Genomic DNA, 19,173 nt, shown 5'->3' with positions numbered 1-19,173 from the left:
ACATGATTAAAGAGATGAGAAGGTGGGGAAATGTGAACCCTGGAAGAAATATTCTCATCCTTCCCGTGATGGAGACATAGACTAGTTTTTTGAATGAAGACTTGGGGCAGATCTTTCTCCTCTACAATACTAATCCCACTGGCTGCTACTTCCCCTTTCATTATCACTTTATTTGGGGAGGTGGGCATTTGAAAGTTTTTGGTATTAGAGTTCACAAATAAATTTCAGATATTTATTGGATGTGTTTGTTTCATCCATGGACATATTGAAACCTAATAATTGCTCATGTATCTTCTCATACACAGGTACGTGCACTGTATGCATTTGTACATGCTCCTGTTTGCAAATGCCCATTGTAGGCATTATTATAGTGGTTTCTATACACATTTATGCTTTCTGGCATTTTTGAACATTCTAATTTGTGGATGCAGAAATTTAGTGCATGAATACCTTCATATGTTTACATCTCTATCCATGTATGTACATGCCTGTATGCAGGTGTTCACGGATATAAATTCAGCAAAATACGCGTATATCTGTCAAATGCCTTTTTTGCTGCCCTGAGTTCATTCCAATTTACATGCTTCTTGTTGTTTTAACACAGGAATTCTAAGAGCACTGACGATAACTGTGTATGTAGAGTTTAGTAAACATCCAGTGCAGTTGCGATGAACACACTATGCTAATTTAGGCTGTGCAAATGGACACAACAGATTAGCATTTCATATCAGCCATTTGATATAGACAATCATCTCCATCCCTCAAATACACAGGCTTGGCTCGTGCACCTCGTTATGTCTGTTCATTTGTCTACAGTTAGACCCAGGCTAGGGAGTTACATGTGGGGTTATTTGCTGGATGTCCTAAAAATGAGAATTCCTTTCAGCATGGTTTTGCATGACTGGAGCCTCAAAGAAATTTTAACAATTATTCTGATAGTAACTAAAGTAGTTTTTATTGGGCGAAAATGAGGTAAATAATTATACTAGTAATTATCCCATCTACTCTGTACTAGAGCAAAGATACACTGCTAGAGAAATAAGAATGAAATCATAAGATTAGGGAAAGGGAAGTATTTCATTTATCTCAAATGGTAATGAGAGAATGTTCTTATGACAGGAATTTGCTGTAGAAGTTTCCAGGCATGGATTACTTTGAAATCACTACACATTTGAAAACAAGTGTCTGTTTATGAGAAAATACTTTGCTTAGGTTTTGTCTTTTTTTAAATAAAATTATGCACTGTTACTTTGTTCTTTATATGTTTTATTTGAAATCTGGGTTAAATGCATGGCTATAACTTGCAGAATGAAATACTAATTACTCCCTGGTGCAACTGCCAAGGTTAACTGGCTTTTACGTAAAGACCTGGTATGCTTTGTATAATTTTCTTTTCTCAGATAATCTGAAGATAGCTTGTCTGATTGACTCAGCCTGCACAGTTTCTAGGATCTCCCACTCCACCAGGAGACCTGGGGGGTATTATTGTTCTTTAACCCATCACAGAATTTAATGTCTCCTATTATTCCCTTAGACATGAATAAACAACTCAAACTCACTGGTTCTCTCCTCTGAAAGTTGACCTGTGTGCTTTGCTTTGACTAAGGGCTAGGTTTGGCACGGGGGTGGTTGATTGTTTTAAGAAATCCTCAGAAGCCTTCCTGAGCTTGGGTCTCAATTTTGTCTTTTTGTGTGTGTGTGTGAGGAAGATTAGCCCTGAGCTAACAACCAATGCCAATCCTCCTGTTTTTGCTGAGGAAGATTGGCCCTGGGTTAACATCTGTGCCCATCTTGCTCTACTTTATACAGGACACTGCCACAGCATGGCTTGACAAGCAGTGCGTCGGCGCACGCCCGGGATCTGAACCTACGAACACTGGGGCGCTGCAGCGGAGCATGTGCACTTAACCGCTGTGCCACCGGGCTGGCCCCTCAATTTTGTGTCTTTAAATACACCACTTCCAGGTCAGCTTTTCCTAAAGTTCCTTCACTGCATATGTATATCTCAACCTTTAGGAGTGTATACCTGCCTACCCTAGAAGTATTACAACATGATTATGAGCAACGACTTTGGAGTCAGACTGTTTGCGTTAAATTCTGTGTTCAGCTTCATATTAGCTGTGTGACATCAAACAATTAGCTAAACTCTGTGTCTGTCAGTGTCTTCACCAGTAAATTGAGAATAATAAGAAAGTCTACCTCATGATAATAATAGCTATTTCCTTTAAATATTAAATAAGATCATATAAGTAGGACAAACAGTAAGCATTTAATAATCACTACCAATTTCTATTTTAAATGTATCTATACATACATAAATACATTCACAAACGTCCAATAGGACAATTATTGCAGATTTGGAATTGGACACATGTACAGTGCATTTCTTTGTGTGTGTGTGTGCACGCACACGTGTGAGTGTGTGGTAAGCAGGAGGTATGAGTTGTCTTGCTTCCAAAGAAACTCTCCTAATTTTGATTATCTGAAAAAAAATAAGACTGAATTTGTCTAGATAATGCTATGTTGAACTCATATTTCTTAAGAAGAATGAGTCAAGATATGCTCATCCTTTTAAAACCCTTGAGTAGTAGCAGCAAGGGCCTCTCTATTTATTCACACAATATCATCACACAATTTTTCTCCTAAAAACTTCTAATTTCTGTCTCATGTTGAGAGTCAAAAATACTAATAAAAGGATTCTGTTGCTTTGTTTTCCCAAGAATTTTACTAGAATGTAATTATTTTCTTTACCCTTCTGGTGTAAATTATTTTCCAGATTGTTTTTTCTTATTTATCTTAATAGATAATGAATAGCATCTGGAGAAAAATAAGAGTTTATTTACCCTAACTTGCAAACATAGTAATTTTACTAAAATGTATCATAGGCTATAACCCAAGGAGTCAGTTCCTTTCAAAAATGAAATGAGTAGGTATACGAATAAAATATTTACATACTCCAATGATATTTTCATAGAAAAAGAAGAAAAATATTTGCATTCCACATTTTCTTTTTTTTTTTTTCAAGTTTTAAACTTGCATAGGCCCAGTACTAGTTTTGCTGGGACCTTTAAAACACCAATAAAACATTAATCAAAACCAAGCTTCATTTCCAATTTTCTGGTAGAAATGATTCTATGCACATTCATTACTTTTTTGAAATTAGATTTTTATTCTCATTTGGGAAATAGAAGCCATAACTTTCCTTTTCAATCTTTCTTCATCCCCACTTCAAAGCTTCAGAGCCCAGTGGACTATACCCCCTCCTTCCCATTCACCTTTTAGTAGAGAAAAGTGGGAACAGACTACTTCCTGATGTGTCCTGCAGTTTCTTTTGAGGGAGTAAATGAGATAAGGTCTCTGTAGACCTAAAAGCCCTTGAAAAGTCTGTGACTCTTATAACCAACACACTTACTAAATACAGCATTTTCACACTTTTGAACTACTCTAACAATTTTCTACATTGTCATTCTGTAACACTTGCCCCTACAACCTATTCACCACATAGCGTCCTTACTGATCTTAAGACAAAGAAGTTATATCATGATATTCCTCTCCTGAAAACTGCCAAATGGTTTCCAATATAGCTGAGAATTATATCTTAAAAAATATCACTCTCATTATGTCCTACAAGGCCCCAGAGTGCTGGGCCTCCCCTTCTTGGCCTCCTTTCCCACCGTCCTCCCATGGCTCCCTTGGATCTGTCTATACCGGCCTCTTTGCTGTGCCTTGAGCTTGCTGAGAAGCTCCTGTCTCAGTGTCTACTACCTGCTGGTGTCTCTAACCAGGTTGTTTTTTCTCTAAATATTTGCTCAGCTCATTTGGTTCTATTCTCTGCTCAAATTTCACTGTATAAGAAGGGTTATCCTTGTTTCTCCTGCCTAAAATGGTACCACTGTCCTCACCACTCGCTGTCTGTCCCCTAAACTTGCTTGTCTTCTCTGCATGAAATGCATCACTATATAACATTATGTTACATGTGTGTTTGCATACACATCTCGTCAGTCTCCTACTTCTAAAATCTAATCTCCTGGAGAGCACAGCTTTGTCTGTTTTCTTCACTGCCTTATCCACAGTCTGGCAAGTAGGTGCTTAATGGATACTAGTTGAAGAAATAAATGTAAAATGCACTTTCTCAAATGGCTTCAGTGCTTCCTTGTCATGGCAGTGAGGTGAGAGTCTGAAAGTTGAAAAAAAGATCCTCAAGCCAGGCCATGGCTCTGTCACTTGGAGGAAAATCAGCCTACTGGCCTTGGGTAAGTCACTGAAAAAAGAAGAGGTGTGATGTGGGCATTTACATTTTATGGAGCTATGAACACTGGCACTTATTCTCCCCCACCCAAATTTCCATAAATCTGTGACAGAACTACTTACTACAAAATGAGCAGAAGCAAAAAGTTTGACTCTAAATCTAATATTAAAAAAAGAACAGCCATAGCTTTTCTTAAATCGAATGATGGAAGAATTTGAAACAAAGATAGCTGACTTTGAGCAAAAAAGTTACTTTTCATAGTAGATCAGTTTATCAGATTATGGATGTGATCGACAGAATACTTCAGGTGACTTGCCCAAAGCACATGAAACTGGAATTGGGAAGTCAATGTTGTCATACCTACGTGGCATGTAATGTGCCCCCTGCATCTAACCTTATGTTAACATTACAAAAACAGATTCCTGGTCCATATTCTAAAATTACTGAAACAGATTTTCTTGTGCTGGATCTGAGGACTCTGAATTTTTATTCCTATTCAAGATGAATCTATGAAAACTAAAGTTTAAACCACTGCAGTATCTATGACATGCTGCCTATAAAATTATTATTCTTTACTTCTCATTATATGAGATCTATCTACCTAGTTATACAAATTGGCCCTGTTCTAAGGTTTCTCCTTGCAGTACACTTACAAGATCTACATAACAGAAAATGTGTCCACTGTCTTCCAAACACTGCAGCATTTCAGCCAGTAGTGAAGCAAAATTGCTTGTCTCCCCATTTCTGATCTACTTCTTACACAGCAATGAGCACGCCAGACGATGTCATCAAGTTGGCAAGGCGATGGCTTTGTTTCACCTTCCTGCTTGGATGTATTAAAATATTGAACTTAGTCATTGATGGTTGATGATACTAAGAATTATTCTACAGCAATTGACTGCCATGTGGGATGACTACAACGGGCTCTCAATAGCAACAGCCCCTTTTGGAAGCTCCTGGTTTCATTATTTTTATGTAATTGTAAACTGTTGTGAACTGTGATTTTTACTTCCCCCTTCAGGATAAGGGGTTTTGTATTTGGCAAGAGATTTTAGGTATTACAGAGACCACCAGATGTCTTTTAGTAGAGGAACAAAAACTGTAGCCATAATCAAGAAAAGGGAGATTAGAAAAAGAAATAAATTGCAGAAGCTAGAAGTCTGCCTCCACTGTTGTCAGAGAAGTGACTGTAAAGTAACAAATTGGTTACTATTGATGATTGTGAAAGGGATTATAATGTGACAATTTTTGCCAAGTTTGCTGGTGGGTAGGTCATTAAGGAACCTGAACTTGGACCATTTCTCGAATATATTATAGCATTGGCCTCAGGCCCTTCCATGCCTTCAAAGAAGATTAGGGAATGCAGCTGGCCTTGAATGAAGTTGCTATTTTGTCTCCCTCACGAAGCAGCAAGAATTCCAAAATTTGCTTTTACTTTTTTTTCTGAGTGGGCTTTGAGTCAAGATACTGGCCTAAATCTTTAATAAAGAGATGGGAACTAAGGGAATAAAATGTAAATCAGAGCATTTCACTCTTTATTCTCAACTTTTTCATTACTTATAAGCCAAACTTCTCACTGAGAACCACAAACCCCTATAAGATCTGGCCTCTGGCTATTTCAAATTTGACCACATCTCTTCCACTCACTGCTTCTTTCACTACTCCCAGCAAAATGGCTGGCAACGTACTTATAACACATACTACTAAAATCCTACTACTGCCACTAATCATAATAGCAAATTACAGAGCTGTTTTGATGTTCCAGGAATTATTCTAACCATATCATATACGTTTTAACTCAATCTTCACTATAACTAGTGAGATAAGTTATATCAGTTTCCCATTTTATACATGAGGACACTGAAGCACAGAGAATTTAAGTAAATCATCCAAGATCACACACCTAGCAAGTAGCAGAGCCAGATTCAAACCCTTAAAGTCTGACTTCAGAGCTGATTTTCTTAACCTACAAACCAGACCACAACTCTCCCTTGCTTAATACACTTCAGTGTCTAGTCTTCTCATTTAAAATAAAATCCAGTGTTGGGGTTCTTTGAGTTCTGGTTCCTGTCTATCCCTTTAAATCTATCCTCTCCCGTAAGACCAATTACATAATATGCAGGGCCCAATGCAGAATAAAAATGTGGAGCCATTGTTCAAAAATCATTAATGATTTTATGACAGTGACAGGAAAGCATCAAACCAAGTGGAGGGCCCTTCTGAGATGCAGGGCCCTCAACCGCAAAGGTGGCATGCCTATGATGCAGGCCCTGTCTCCCATCATCCTCTCCTTTACTCCCTGAGCTCCAGATGTGCTGTCCTCCTGGCTGCTCCTCGATTACTCCAAGCTGCTTCTGCCAGGGGCCGCTACACTTGCAGATCTTGTTGCTGGAAAGTCTCCTTACCTCTAATCTCAAAGATACATGGAACATCAAATGTACCAATATAGGTATGGTGGCAGTTCCAGAAAGAAAGGAGAGGGATAAAGGGGCAGAAAGAACATTTGAAGAAATAATGGCACAAAACTTTCCAAATTTGATGAAAAAAGTTAAGCTAAACCTCTAAGAAGTTCAATGAACTCTGTTTAAACTCAAAGGAAAGGAAAAATAAAGAAGACAGAACACTTTCAAGGGATTTTCAATAGCATAAACAATCTATTTTTCATCAAAACTGTGGAGGCCAGAAGGCTGCAGATGACATATTCAATGCATTGAAAGAAAAAAATCTGTCAACCGAGAATTTCATATCCAGCGAAAGTGAATATAGAAGGATTAATTAAAACATAACATATAAACAAATATAAGAGACTTGTTGCTAGCAGACCAACTCTACAAGAAATACTACAGGAAGACATTTAAACTGAAATGAAAGGGCAGTAGACAGTAACTCAAATGCACATGAAGAAATAAAAAGCATCACTAACAGTAATTACATAGTAAATATAAAAGAATATAAATATATTTGTTGTTTGTAAATCTTTATTTTCTCCTATTTTAGTTAAATACAATTGCATAAAGTAATAATTAGAAATCTGCATTGATGGGAAAGCAATGAATAAAGATGCAATTTGCATGACAATGATAGCACAAAGGAGAGAGGAGGTAAGAGAACTATATAGGAGCAGTTTTTGTACACTATTGAAATTAAATTTGTATTAACTTCATCTAGATTATTATAAAATAAAATGTTAACTGCAATATCTAGATAAACCACTAAGAAAAACAACTAAAAAAATAGTAAAAAAAAAAAAAATGACAACTGAATTAAAATGGTGTACTAGAAAGTAACTATTTAACATGAAAGAAGGCACTAATGGAGAGATAAAGAAACAAAAAAGACATGAGACATTTAGAAAACAATTAGCAAAATGACACATAAATCCCACTTTATAACTAATTATCTTAAATGTAAATGGATTAAATATCCCCAAAGGCAGAGATTAGTAGACTGGATAAAATAAACCATGTTCCAACTACATGCTGTCTATTAGAGATGTACTTTAGATTAAAAGACACAATTAGTTTGAAAGTAAAAGGACGGAAAATGTTATATCATGCAAAAGATAAACATAGGAAATCAAGAGTTGCCTACTAATATTAGACAAAATAGTAGCCACATGTAAAGAAGGACATTTTAGAATGAGATAAAAGGGTGAATCTATCAGGAAAATACAATAATTATAAACATATATGCACCTAACATTAAAGCTCCTAAATGCATGGATCAAAACCCAATAGAAACGAAAAGAGAAATAGACAGTTGGAAAATAATCATTGGGCAAATCAAAACCACAATGCAGTACCACCTCACACCCATTAGGAGGGCTACTATAAAAAAACTGAAAATAATAAGTTTTGAGAAGGATGTGGAGAAATTGGAATCCCTTGCACTGTTGATGGCAATGTAAAATGGTGTAGCTGTTGTGGAAAACAGTTTGGTGGTTCCACAAAAAGTTAAAAATAGAGCTCATATGATCCAGCAATTCCATCTCTGGGTACACCCAAGAGATATGAAAGTAGGGTCTCAAAGGGATATTTGTAAACCCATGTTCATAGCAGCATTATTAACAATAGCTAAAAGGCGGAAGCAATCCAAGTGTTCATTGACAGATAAATGGATAAGCAAAATGTGGTATACACATACAATGAAATATGATTCATCCTCAAAAAAGAAGGAAAATCTGACATGCTCCAACATGGATGAATCTTGCAAACAGTAAGTATAATAAGCCAGACGTAAAAGGACAAATAGTGTATGATTCTATTTATATAAGATATATACAATAGGCAAATTCATAGAAATAGAAAGTTGAATAGAGGTTACCAGAGTCTAGGTGGCAAGAGTGTGGGGAGGTATTTTTTAATGGGCATAGAGTTCACGTTTATAGGATGAAAAAATTTCTGGAGATCGATGGTGGTGATGGTTGCACAACAATATGAATGTATCACTGAACTGTTCACTTAAAAATGGCAAAGACAGTAAATTTTATGTTATGTGTATTTTACCACAATAAAAAATCTGAATAAAAAAATGCAATAGAAGATTCATATCATTAAAAATAATAATTTCAGACTTTGATATCACATTTTCAACAATTGGTAGAATAACTAGAGAGAATATCACAAGGAAATAGAAGACTTGAACAATGCTATAAAGCAGATAGACTTAACAAGTATCTATAGAGCACTTCACTACCAACAACAAAACATACACTTTTCTCAAGTGTACATGAATCATTCTTCAGGATAGACTTATATTAGGCCATAAAATAAGATTAAATAAATTTAAAATGATTAGAATCATATAAAGTAAGTTCTTTAACCATGATGAAATTAAACTATAAATAAATAACAAGAAAATTTGGAAAATTCATAAAAATGTAAATTAAATCCTAAATAACCAGTAGGTCAAAGGAGAAATCATCAGGGAAATTGGAAAATATGTTAAGATAAGTGAAAATGAAAACACAACATACCAAAACTAATCAGATCCAACTAAAATGGTGCATAGAGAGAAATGCGTACAGGTAAATGCCTATATAAAAAAAGAAAAAAGATTTCAAATCAATAACCTATATCATCCAGGTTTCTCTGGAGAACTGTGACAGATACAGGTTTTGGAATGGAGAGTGGTTCTACAGGAATAGAATCTTAATGATGACTTTTCTGAATTGGTTCTGTAGTATCTGGAATTGGTTCTCTCATCTATATTTAAAGATATAAATAGCTCTATTTTCAATGATAAAGAAAGTACTGGTAGTCCACTGCATGATGGGGCAATAGAGATACACAAAGTACCACTATTGGATACTCAATCAAAAACTCATAAAAGTCATCTTCTGACTGGCTATGCATTTGATATCTTAGAACATTTTTGTCAAAATCAGTAGGTTCAATGAGATTTCTAGTTGCTCATAATTACACAGGAGAAAATGGGGAAAGGAAATATTGAGTTCAGGGATTCAAATTCCCTACAAATGACCTGAACGTGTCTATGATTTCCCTGAAAGAAATCTCTATCTGCTACAGCCGCAGAGCTGAGGTTTCTGAAAACCAGACCCAGAGTCTCATCCTGCAAGAAGTTGAATTACAACACAAATTGAATTCCCAACCTCCCAAAAGTGTCTGCTTTTAAAGTGAAGGCATTCACTGGGGAGGAATGAGATCATGATCATTCTCAGAGTTGAGTCAGTTTATAGATCTAGAATCACTCGAATGAAGGGAGGTCAGGTCCCCTCCTGAATGGACACTACCAAAATTTATACTTTGTTAATCTTTCTCCCTGGCTTCCTCAAAGGGACCAATGGCTTTTTACCAGGATGACTATGCGTTAGGGCAAAAAGAGATAATCAGACTTTTAAGGGATTACTGGACACTGCCTCTGAACTGACACTAATTCTAGGAGACGCAAAAATCACTGAGGTCCACCAGTCAGGGTAGAGGTTTATACAAGTCAGATTATCAATAGAGTTTTAACTCAGGTTTCTCTCAATATGGGTCCAGTGTGTCCACAAATCCCTTGGGTAGTTATCTTCCCAATACCAGAATGCATAATTAGCATAGACATATTTAGCAACTGAAGAATTTACACATTGGTTCCCTAACCTGTGGAGTAAAGCTATTAAACTAGGAAAGTCCAAGTGGAAGCCATTAGAAAAGCCTCTACCTAGGTAAATAGGAAACCAAAAGCAATACTGCATACCTCGAGGGATTGTAGAGATTAATACCACCATCAAGGACTTGAAGGGCACAGGAGTAATGATTACCATTACATCCTCACTCAACTTGCCAATTTGTCCTGTTCAGAAAATAGATTGATCTTGGAGATTGCTAGTAGATTAATATACACTTAACTAGGTGGTGACCTCCAATTTCAGCTGCTCTTCCAAATGTCGTTTCATAACTTGAGTAAATTAATGTTTCCTCGTACTTGAAATGCAGCTACTGAGCTGGCACATTCTTTTTTCTCAGTACTGCTAGTAAAGACCACCAAAAACGGTTTGCTTTTAGTTGGCAAGGCTGGCAATACAACTTCACTGTTCTACCTCAAGGAGATAACAAATTTCCAGTCCTATATCATAATTGAGTCCACAGAGATCTTGACTGCCATTCTCTTCCACAAGACATCATACTGGCCCATTACACTGATGAAAGTAAGTTGATCGTACCCAGGGATCAAGAAGTCACAGCTACTCTAGACTTAGGCATGAGACATTTGCACGTCAGAGGCTGAGAAACAAATCTGACAAAAATTCAGGGGCCTTCTAACCTAGTGGAATTTCTAGGGGTCCAGTGGTGTGGGTTTGGGGCATCCCTTCTAAGGTGAAGAATAGGTTGTTGCATTTGGCAGCTTTTAAAACCAAAACGAAAACATAACAACTAGTTGGGCTCTTTAGGTTTTGGAGGCAACATATTCCTCATCTGAGTTTGCTCACTCTGGCCCATTTACAAGTGATCCAAAAAGCTGCTGGTTTTGAATGAGGACCAGAGCAAAGACAGGCTCTGCAGCAGGCCGGCTGCTCTGTCGCTTGAGCCGTAAAGAGGATAGAACAGAGCACGAAGTGTCAAAGACAGACAAAACTGCTGCCTGCAGACTTTGACAGACCCTACAGGTGAATCATGGAATACTCTTGGGAATTTCTGGGACATTCTTGAAGGAATTCTTGAAGGAAAATTTTTCTAGTGGGCAGAACATTGATCCATGCATCTGTTTATTCATTTTACTTGGAAAGAAAAATGGCCAGAAGTCTGAGTGTACTGATTCATGAGTAAAAGCCAACAGTTGAGCTAGATGTTCAGAGATTCCGAGTGAACATGATTAGAAAATCTGTAAAAAGGAGATTTGCAGGGGCCATCCCAGTGGCATAGCTGTTAAGTTCAAGTGCTCTGCTTTGGTGGCCTGGGGTTCACTGGTTCGGATCCTGGGCGCGGACCTATCCACTGCTCATCAAGCCATGCTGAGGAGGCATCCCATATAGAGCGACTAGAAGGATGTACAATTATGACATACAACTATCTACTGGGGCTTTGGGGAGAAAAAAGGAAAAAAGGAGGAAGATTCACAACAGATGTTAGCTCAGGGTCAATCTTCCTAAAAACAAACAAACAAAAAACCCAAAACCAAACACAAAAACAAAAAATTAAAAAAAAAAAAGGAGATTTGCAGAAGAGGTATGTGCATAGACCTCAAATATGGTTAGGATGTTAGGAAACCGTATTTCAAAAATATGCATAGCAAGCAAGATTATGTTGCAAGAAAAGAAACAATATTGTATAGTATATGGAAAGCAAGTTTAATGGTGAAATAAAATTTACTTTATAGCACAATTACATATCACTTCAATATCTGCTTTGAAAAGCCATATTTATTTGAGAGTCTTTCCCCCACTCCTTTTCTTCTTTAATAGCTTTGAATTTTTCAGGTTGTGGAATTTCATTTATTATACAGAAAGTAATGGAATGAAACACACAAGCAAGTAAATATTTTGTACACAGTAATACTACAAGAACAAAATGTCATTTGCCCATGTCCTAGCAGATTAAAAAAAGTTGTCTAACTGTAATATCTCTAGAATGATGAATCCCGTCTTGAATGATACTTTCTGCATCAGAAGTCACAGATTGGTTCACAGAGATGTGAGATATATACATCAGAAAGAAAAGTGAAATGAACTTACATTGTAGCAACTGTGAATGACCTGTGTCTGTTGGCTAACTACATTGGTGAGAAAAATAGATAAGCAGTGACAATAAGAATGTTCTTTTTTTTTAGCATATAATTGTGGGATGGGGGGATTAGAAGGTGATAAATTATTTTTTAAAAAACTTGACCATTAATTACCCACTATAGTATTACAATATCATCAAAGAACACTCCCAAATCCTAGGGAATTTTCTGGACCTTTGCAGAGATTCTTCCATGATTGGTAATGTTTTGACATTAATATAGGGTATGTGATGTCAGCCTTCCATTAATTAATCATTCATTTAATACATTTCTTGCAACTCCCCTGGCCCTGTTCCTGGGAGAGGTTCTGACCACATCTAGGCCTGAAGGAGCAAAAAGAGGAAACAGGATTAATATAGGGAGCACTGGAGGAGGAGACATCCCACAGAAGCTGGTATCTTAGAATGTAGCAACTATCAGGCCTTCAGCAAGGCAGGAAGGGAATATCATGAACAGAGTGCAGGGATCAATATCTGAATGTCTCTCTTCCCACATCCTCCATTATTCTTCCAGAGTCCCCCATTAGTCATCTGGAAGCCAGAGGGCAAGAGAGTCTAGATGAGGCAGCCCACAGAGCTCAGTTTCCTGGATGACAGAAGTGAATTAATATGAAGGGCAACAAGGAATACCAACACAGCCAGCTCCTTTTTCCACTCAGCATCCCTTCTTATCTATGCTAAGAAGAAACTTGCACCCTGAACCCAGTCACACAATTCATGGAGAATGACATCAATTCAGACATACTTCTAACCAGAATTTAAATGGTAAGACCAGCTACTACCAAACTCTACATGGAAGATAGCAAAGAAAGGCATTAAAAATAAAACCACAATTATAGCTGGAGACTAAACACTCCTTTCTCAGTAAAAGCTAGAAATCGTAGATAGAAAACCAGCAAGGATAAAGAAGTGGACCTGCTTCTAGAATCTTCTAGAATCTAAGCTTCAACCTTAAGAAACTAAAGAAAAAGAGATCAAAATAAAACCAAATCAGAAGAGGGAAGACAATGACAAAGATAAGAGCAGAAATCGATGAAGCTGAAAGCAGAATGAAACAAAAGAGAAAATAAATGAACTGAGGAAGTTCATTGTGAATATAAGATAAAAATGATAAACATCTAGGAAAACTTACAAATATAAAGGAGAGGAGACACAAATTACTCATATGAGTACTGAAAGAAGGGATATTCCTACAGACCCTTAGTAAAATTAAAGAATAATAGAGGAATATTAAAATAACTCTACACACAAGTTTGAAAATTTATAAAAATGGATGTAAGACACAATAACTATAAAATATCAAAATTCACTGAAAAGGAAATAGATAATGTAAATATTCATACAGCTATTAAAAATGAATTCATATTTAATCTTTCAGATGAAAAACCAGACCCAGATGATTTTATTGGAAAATTTTATCAAAAATTTTAAGATAAATAACAGTTAATTTTAAACAATTCCTTCCAGAAAATAGAAGAAACACTTCCCAACTCATTTTATAAGTTCAGCATAACACTGACATCAAAACCAGACAAAGACAGTATGAAAAAGAAAAATACAGACCAATATAACTCATTATTATAGCCACAAAATCCTCTAGAATATGTGAACAACAACCACAAAATCTAGCAACACATAAAGAGAAGAATATATCATGATCAAGCAGAGTTTACCCCAGAAATGCAATGGCATTTGAATATATGAAAATAAATCAACGTAATCTTGCATATTAACAGTCTGAAGAAGAAAGAAAAACACATGATCCTATCAATTAATACAGTAAAGACACTTCACAAAATACAATATCCATTTATGATAAAAATTCTCAGCAACTAGGAATACAAGGAAGCTATCTCTTTGTAGATACAGGTCATCTATAAAAAGTCTGCAGCCAACATCATACTTCCTGGTTAAAGAGTAAAGGCTTTACCCCTAAAATCAGGAGCAAGGCAAGCATGTCCACTTCACCACTCCCATTTAACAATGTACTGGAAGGCTTAATCAACGCAATGAAGCAAACAAGCAAAAAGAAACAAAAGTTAAGCAGATTGGAAATGAAGAAATAGATATAAAGGCGAGGAGAGGAGTCAAGATGGCGGCGTAAGCAGACTCTGAACTCACCTCCTCCCGTGGACACAGCCAATCTACAACTACTCGTGGAAAAATTACCCCTGAGACAGAACTGAAAACTGGATGAGAGGAACTCCTGCAACAATGGACAATCCTAACTGAGGTGGAAGAGGCAGAGACTCCCTTCTGGAGAGAAAAAATGCCGCCTCACAAGCCGCCAGCTTCACGGCCGCCGGGAGCAGCTCACAGGTGCGCAGCCTCCCTGGAGGCGCGGGGTCCTGAGCCGGGGAGCGCCTGCGCTGTGGGCATTTTGTGGACCCAGCACAATCGACACCAGCGGCATAATATCTGACAGTGCCTGCTACTAAAGCATTGGGTAGCACCCCCAGAAAACCCGGTTCACAAAGAAACTAAAACCGGCTCTTAAAGGGCCCGCCCGCAAACTCATCCGTTTCAGAAAGCATCCTAAAATCACCAGAAAGAAAGGTGCACAGTGCTGTGGTGAAAAGAGACTCACCTAATAGGCCCTGAGTGCATCTCGGGGAGGGGTGAGACCTCTCCAGGGACTGGGACATTGGCGGTGGCCATTGTTGTGGCCTGGTGTGGGCGTGCTGACACAGACGCCATTGGAGTTCTCCCTGAGGCCTGCTAGCCCAGGGTCTGCTCCACCTGCTAGAGCACCGATTTAATCCAGCTCAGCCAGGGCAGGCAGCCCACCCTAGAGACTGGCCCCACCCAACAACAAGCCCTCAGGCAACTTGTGGGCCTGCATAGATTGGTGACTGGATTCTCTGCAGCCTGGCAACTGAGCCAACTTGAGCGGGGCAGGGTGTGCACAAGGAGCGGGTGGAGAGTGTGGGGCGGTGGCGGAGTGTGTGGGGCTCCTGCCGTGGAGAGACTGGGTCCGCTTGGGGAGGTCGGGGCGCTCACACGGGGCAGGACTGTGTTGACTGTGTGTGGAACTGTGGGCGGCAGGGTTTGTCAGCTGCAGAAGACTTGTGCTTCTCAAAGACCCACATAGGAGGTTTGCCCCACCTTCCAAAGCCTGAAACGATTGGGTGCTCCTGTGCCTGAGGCCAGCCCCACCCAGCACAATCCTCAGAGAGCTGACAAGAGACCTAATAGGCTAGAGGCTTACAGCAATTGTAAGGCCCTGAGCCAAACAACCTGCCACGCTGGGGGCCTACTCACTTAAAAGAAATACTGCAACACAAGTGTGGTATTAGAACTTGCAGCCAACTGTGCTGGGGCTCCCCACACCTGATAAAGAGACTGAAGGGCCCACAACAACTACAAGCAGCTGAGCAGTAAACAGCTGGCCAGGAGCATAACTCGGCCTCCCTGGGTGCCTACAGGGACAGCAAACAGGCCACAACAGAAGGACACACGTAGCCCACATAGGGGCCACCCCTGGAACATTGAGAACTGTGGGAAGCACACTGGAAGCCTCCTAAGGCATCACTTACATAAGGTCACCTATCCAAGAGCAGGAGACGTAGCTGACCTACTTAATACGTAGACACAAGCACAGAGAAAGAGGCAAAATGAGGAGGCAAAAGAATACATTCCAAGTAAGGCAACAGGACAAAACCCCAGAAAAGGAACTAAGTGAAACAGAAATGAGCAACCTACCCGACAGAGAGTTCAAACTAAGAGTGTTAAGGATGCTCACTGATCTGGGGAGAAGAATAGATGAACTCAGTGAGAATGTCAACAAAGAAATGGAAGATATAAAAAAGAACCAATCAGAAGTGAAGAATATGATACTGGAAATGAAAAATTCATTAGAGGGACTCAAAAGCAGAGTAGAGGATACAGAAGAACGGATCTGTGAGCTGGACGAAAGACTAGAAGAAATTACCCAAGGTGAACAGGTAAAAGAGAAAAGAATTAAAAGAGTGAGGACAGGGCCGGCCCCATGGCTTGGCGGTTAAGTGCGTGAGCTCCGCTGCTGGCGGCCCGGGTTCAGATCCCGGGCGCGCACTGATGCACCGCTTCTCCGGCCATGCTGAGGCCGCGTCCCACATACAGCAACTAGAAGGATGTGCAACTATGACATTCAACTATCTACTGAGGCTTTGGGGAAAAAAAAAAAAAAAAGAGGAGGATTGGCAATAGATGTTAGCTCAGAGCCGGTCTTCCTCAGCAAAAAGAGGAGGCTTGGCATGGATGTTAGCTCAGGGCTGATCTTCCTCACAGGAAAAAAAAAAAAAAAAGAGTGAGGACAGTCTAAGGGACCTCTGGGACAATATCAAGCGCACTAACATCCGTTTTATAGGTGTCCCGGAAGGAGAAGAGCGAGACAAGGGGGCAGAGAATTTATTTCAAGAAATAAGAGATGAAAACTTCCCTAACCTAATGAAGGAAACAGACATCCAGGTACAGGAAGCACAGAGAGCCCCAAACAAGATAAACCCAAAGAGGCCCACACCAAGACAGATCATAATCAAAATGTCCAGAATTAAAGATAAAGAGAGAATCCTAAAAGCCGCAAGAGAATGTCAAGTTACATACAAAGGAAACCCCATAAGGCTATCAGCTGACTTCTCAGCAGAAACCTTACAGGCTAGAAGAGAATGGCATGATATATTTAAAGTGCTAAGAGGAAAAAACTTACAGCCAAGAATACTCTACCCAGCAAGGTTATCATTCAAAATGGAAGGAGAAATCAAAATTTTCCCAGATAAGCAAAAATTAAAGGAGTTTGTCACCAAGAAACCAGTGCTATAAGAAATGTTAAAGGGACTGATTTAAGGGGAAAAGAGAAGACCACAAATAGGAAAAATTATCTATTTCCATGATAAGAATGTAATGGATACAAATGCACAAAAAAGAGGTTAGATATGATATCAAAAACATAAAAGGAGGGAGGAGGGGAGTTAAGAGTACAGCTTTCAGACAGAGGTCACACTAAAGAGACCATCAGTTCTGTGTAGAAGGAGAAAGGAACAGAGAAGGACTACTAAAACACTGAGAAAAAAAAAGTAAAAAAATGGCAATAAGTACATACTTATCAATAGCTACCTTAAATGTCAATCGACTAAATGCTCCAATTAAAAGGCATAGGGTGGCTGACTGGATAAAAAAACAAGACCCATATATATGCTGCATACAAGAGACACACTTCAGACCTAAAGACACTCACAAACTGAAAGTGAAGGGATGGAAAAAGATACTCCACGCAAATGACAATGAAAAGAAAGCTGGCGTAGCAGTACTCATATCAGACAAAATAGACTTTAAAAAAAAAACTGTAAAAAGAGACAAAGAAGGGCATTACATAATGGTCAAGGGAACAATCCAACAAGAGGATATAACACTTGTAAATATCTACGAAGCCAATGTAGGTGCACCTAAATATATAAAGCAATTATTAACAGACATAAAAACAGAAATAGACAGTAACACAATAATAGTGGGGACTTTAACATTCTACTTACACCAACAGATAGATCATCCAAGCAGAAGATCAATAAGGAAACATTGGCCTTAACTGATACACTAGAACAGATGGACCTAGTAGATATATACAGAGCCTTCCATCTGAAAACTGAAGAATGCACGTTCTTTTCAAATGCACATGGAACATTCTCCAGGATTGATCACATATTAGGCCACAAAACAAGTCTCCGTAAATTTAAGAAAATTGAAATAATACCAAGCATCTTTTCTGACCACAACGGTATGAAACTAGAAATCAACTATAGGAAGAAAATCAGAAAAGCCACAAATACGTGGAGATTAAACAAAATGCTGCTGAACAACGACTGGGTCAACGAAGAAATCAAAGAAGAAATAAAAAAAATATCTGGAGACAAATGAAAATGAAAATACGACATGCCAGAATTTATGGGATACAGCAAAAGCGATTCTAAGAGGGAAGTTTATAGCAATAGAGGCCTATCTCAACAAACAAGAAAAATCTCAAATAAACAATCTAACAATGCACCTACAGGAATTGGAAAAAGAAGAACAAACCAAGCCCAAAATCAGTAGAAGAAGGGAAATAATAAAAATCAGAGCAGAAATAAATGAAATAGAGACCAAAAAAGCAATAGAAAAAATTAATAAAACCAAGAGCTGGTTCTTTGACAAGAACAACAAATTTGACAAATCTTTAGCTAGACTCACCAAGAAAAAAAGAGAGAAGGCACAAATAAGTAAAATCAGAAATGAAAGAGGAGAGGTTAAAACAGACACCTCGGAAATACAAAAGATTATAAGAGAATACTATGAAAAGCTATATGCCAACCAATTCGACAATCTGGAAGAAATGGATAAATTCTTAGAATCATACAACCTTCCAAAACTGGATCAAGAAGAAGTAGAGAATTTGAATAGGCCAATCACCAGTAAGGAGATCGAAACAGTAATCAAAAACCTCCCCCAAAATAAAAGTCCAGGACCAGACGGCTTCCCTGGGGAACTCTACCAAACATTCAAAGAAGACTTAATACCTATCCTTCTCAAACTCTTCCAAAAAATTGAGGAGGGGGGGAAGCTCCCTAACTCATTCTACGAAGCTGACATTACCCTGATACTAAAACCAGACAAGGACAACACAAAAAAAGAAAATTACAGGCCAATATCACTGATGAACATCGATGCAAAAATCCCCAACAAAATACT

This window comes from Ceratotherium simum, chromosome 7, assembly GCF_057802395.1.
Source record: "Ceratotherium simum simum isolate JZ-2026a chromosome 7, ASM5780239v1, whole genome shotgun sequence".
Taxonomy (NCBI): Eukaryota; Metazoa; Chordata; class Mammalia; order Perissodactyla; family Rhinocerotidae; genus Ceratotherium; species Ceratotherium simum.
The sequence above is the reverse complement of the archived record's forward strand: the minus strand, read 5'-3'. Positions refer to the sequence as shown.